The following is a 4,445-nucleotide window of genomic DNA, read 5'->3' as shown; positions in this document are numbered from 1 at the left end:
GCTCCACTCCCATGCCTTTAACATCTACGTATATGCTAATAATCCCAAAGTATATTGGTAGCCCCACCTCCACAATCCCAGACTAACGTTTTTCCTGTTTTGTAGTCATATACACCTACATATTTCTTAGACACCGCAAATTCAACATATCCCTAAAGCAAGCTCATCACCCTCATTCTAAACCTCATCCTACCTCAGTGCTGCCATCCTCCCATTGCTCAAATTGCAAACTTCAGTGGCCTCTTCTTACTTATACTCACCACACTGAAATAGTCACACAGTCCAACAAATTCCGCTAATAACATGGAACTCCCATTTATTCCATTCATGTGACTGGTGCCTACCACAGGTTTCTATCATTTACCGTCCCCCGTCCTATCTCTGCCCTGCTTCCAGTGTTCTCTTTCTCTTAAAAAACCTTCAGTGGCCTAGAGTCTTGTGCTTTACCCGGTGCCTAAACCTATGTTGTTCACTGTGGTAGGTGCTTCTATTTAAATTAAGGAAAATGAAATAAAATTTAAAATTCAGCTCCTCAGTCATGCCACATTTCAAGTGTTCAATAGCCGTATGTGACTAGTGGTTACCTTATTGGACAGCACAAATACAGAACATTTCCATCATTGCAGGAAGTCTGTTGGACAGTGCTGGTCTTCAAGGCCCTGATTATTGATGGTTTGGGAGAGGACAGCAGATCACGACTGAATATTAAAATCCGGAAGCCGTATAGAGTGATTGAGATTTGATGAGGAGTAAATTCCAAAAATAAGTGTATATGATAAGGGACCAGGTCCTAGGTCTGAGGGCAGCTCATAGTTTTTGAGTGAGGGGGAAAACGAAGAAATAAAAGAGGACTGGTTAGAAATAGGAAAAAAGAAAAAAGATAATATAGTACCATGTACTAGACAACATAACTTGTAATCATTGAAATAGTCCTAAGGGGTAGTTACTGTTATTCCCATATTACAATATGGGACCTGAAACAGGTTAAGTGACTCCCAAAATCACATACCTAGTAAATGGCAGAGCTGGGCTTTGAGCCTGGGCAGTATGGTTGCAGAGTCCAGTCCTCGGCTGCTGTGACTGGAGTGTCACAGAATTCAAGATTGGGCAGAGACTCCACGGAGCCAGTGTAAGAATGGGCTGTGCAGTTCCTGTGTGTCCTCAGATTATGTGTTCAGACCTGGGAGTAAGAAGCCTAGCCAGGCCAGTCTTAGCTATCCCTGATGTTCTTAGACGTCCCCTCACAGAAGTCAGATCTAATTCTAGGTCAAGTACCCCTGCTGCTGCCTACCAGACAAACATGCTTGGTTGTCATGGTGTTTTGGAAAAGTAGTTGGCAGCTACATATAGCAGACACAGATTCTGTTAAGTCTCCCTCGGTCCTAACTACCCTCTCACTGTACCCTTGACTTACCAGCAATCCTAACCTTCCCCTGAATTCCTGAAATTCTCACCTGCCTCTAGCTTTGACTGCTGGGTAGGACCTCCTAAAAGTGGGTTTCAATCTGTTTCATGCTCAGGAGGCAGGGATTCCAAGGCCAACAGCTCCTTCTCAGACCCCTGGGATGGAGTCTGACCTGGGAGCAGTGCGTGGAAAGCACATCAAGTTTGCGTCAATCTGCCAACGACTCACTGTAAGACCTCTTTGTTCAAGTCATTTAACCCCTCTGAGCATCAGTTTACTCATCTGTACAACTGCTATAAAAACCCTTCTCCTATGCCCAAGTAAGCTAAAGGATGTGAAGGTGTTTTGCAGAATATAGAGTATTAAAAACAAGGTGCTCTTACATTCTGTAAGCATGCCCCATACCACACTAGGCTTCTTAGATCAAAGGCTTACGAGAAAAACACCTCATCTCCAGCAAACACGCATCTTACACTCCTAGTAATTTGTTTTTAGGATGAGGAAGTAACAAGGAGTTCAGCTTCAGCACTACAGAGCATTTTAAAGGAAGCAATTCTGGGAGGAAGTGATCGTTGCTAATGGAAATGAGGCCAGTTTATAATCAGAATGATCACAGTAGTTACAGATCTGAATTTACCTGCTTCTCTGTAGATTTAATTTAAGAACACTGAAAGCTTGTGACCCTGCTGGGTGCTCTCCTGCCACCCTTCACCAAGGCAGTGTGAAGAAATGTATAGGCGGCCGTGGCAGGCTGAGTAACGGTACCCCGATGTCCACATCCCTAATCTCTGGGACTTATGAATGCAACCTTGGGTAGCGAAAGGGACTTTGTAGATGTGTACAGATGTGAAGACGTGGATTAGGATCTTGACGAAGGATTAAGGATTTGGAGAAGGGGAGATTAACCTGGTTTATCAGGATGGGCCCGAAGTGTAACCACAAGTGTCCTTGTAAGAGCAAGGCAAAGGGAGGTTTGACCACAGTAGATGGAATGACAGAAGTGAGAGTTGGAGTGATGTAAGGAAGGGCTGCAAGCCAAGCAATGCAAGTGACTTCTAGAAGTTAGAAACGGCAGGGAAATGGAGTCTCCCCTGAAGGAATGCAGCGCTGCCAACACCTTAATTTTAGACTTCTGACTCCCAGAACTGTAAGAGGATAAATTTGTGTTGTTTTAAACCACTAAGTTTGTGGTAATTTGTTACAGAAGGGTCAGGGGCTCTGATTACAATGAGACCAGGCTACAAGCCAAGTGGTACCTGTCCCAACTCCCTCATGGCAGAAAGTGGTCCCAGTAGCCAAAGGGATAGGCAAGGGCTCAGTCTACATAGTTAACTGAGGAATCTTCGATCATTAAAAGCTTTGGGAGATGCTTCAGCATCTGAACCCGACCTGTTCACTGGTAATACGTCTATTGGCTGAGCAGTTACCTGACCTGTTTGGGAGGGACCGTAGCATTTCAAGTCTGCAGCAGTTAGTTTCAAAGAAGATGTGTAAATAGTGCTCCTGACCTATGAGAGCCCGCCCTGGGAGACAGAATATCTTTGGCTCCAAGAAAAGATCATACTTAACCTCATAAATCAGCCTAATTTAGGAGCCAACACCACGTATGACACAGACTTTTTGAAGGACAAGAATAGTGAATGATCCTGGATATACTTTTAACATTTTTTAAAAAATATATAATCCAATATATCCAAAAAATTATTTCAACATGCAGTTAGTATAAAAATTATTCATGAGCTATATTACATTATTGTTTTATACTGTCTTCAAAATCTGGTGTGCATTTTACACGTACAGCTCATCTCAGTTAGGACCAGCCACATTTCCGATGCTCATCGGAACCACGTAGGGCTAATGCATACATACACTTTTATTGCAAATCAAGAAATGTTATATCAAATTCCTTCCCTATACCCAGCATGTTTTTATCTGCTGTGGGGGTTGGGAAAAGTAGATTAAACAACCCTGGACTTCCAAAAGTTAGATTTGATTCACGCAGCAAATATGTTAAAGTTGAAGAGAAAAGGAGAGGCTCATCCAAGGTAGCATGTGATCACGTGAGCTTCAGCAAAGGAACAATTTTTGTGGGCTACTGTAGACATGGAAGACTCTGTAGGGTATGGGATTTGAGCCGCCCCTGAAAGGAATATAGCTTCTGTGATGAGCCACAAGAGGGAAAGGAGCACGCCGTGTGAGCCTGGAGAAAGGGACCTCTTGGCAAGGGTACACAGGAATGGGTGTTTTACTCTGAGAACAGACAGGACTGACTGTCTAGAATGGAGATGTCAACTCGGGGCAGACCTGGGAAATACCAGTAGCCTTTGCCATTTAAGTAGATCCTGGATGGAATATTTAAAAGTAAAAAGAAAACCATTAATATGCTAGAGGAAAAAGGTAATTTTAAAAATAGGCGTACTTTCTAAACATAGAAAAACCCAAACTCCACAACAGAAAAGATCAATACATTTGACTACATAAGGCAAAGAGAAAAAAGAAAATCCAGTTAAAATCACATGACAAACTACCAAGTAGGAAAACTTTGCAATACATGTGACAAAGAGAAAATTTCATATGATACAAGCAACTCATACGTCTATTAGAAAAAGACATTCACAGAAATTGATAATGGCAGATAAACACCTGAAAACTTGTTTCCTCTTCTTATTAATTACATGCAAATAAAAACAATGAAAGAACATATCATCACTTAAAACAATATTCACAAAATTTTTTAAACAGTGATGATGAGAATGTGGGGAAATAGGTATTCTTGTATCCTGTTAGCATGACCATTTTGGAAGGTAATTTGTCAATATTTATCAAAGTGTATGCTGCATATACCCAGGAATCCCATTGCTAGAAATTTATCCTGTGGACATACTCACATAAGTATGCAAGGATGTGTGTACAATATCCATTAAGTTGATTGATAAAAGTGTAAAGCTTGAAACAACCTAAATGCCAATCAGTAGGAAACAAAAATATGGTAAAGCCATATATGTTAATACAGAAAGGTCTCCAAGATATTTTAATTACA

The sequence above is a fragment of the Rhinolophus sinicus genome, chromosome 1 (genome assembly GCF_057876585.1).
Source record: "Rhinolophus sinicus isolate RSI-liver-muscle chromosome 1, RSI-T2T, whole genome shotgun sequence".
Taxonomy (NCBI): Eukaryota; Metazoa; Chordata; class Mammalia; order Chiroptera; family Rhinolophidae; genus Rhinolophus; species Rhinolophus sinicus.
This window is presented reverse-complemented; position numbering follows the sequence as displayed.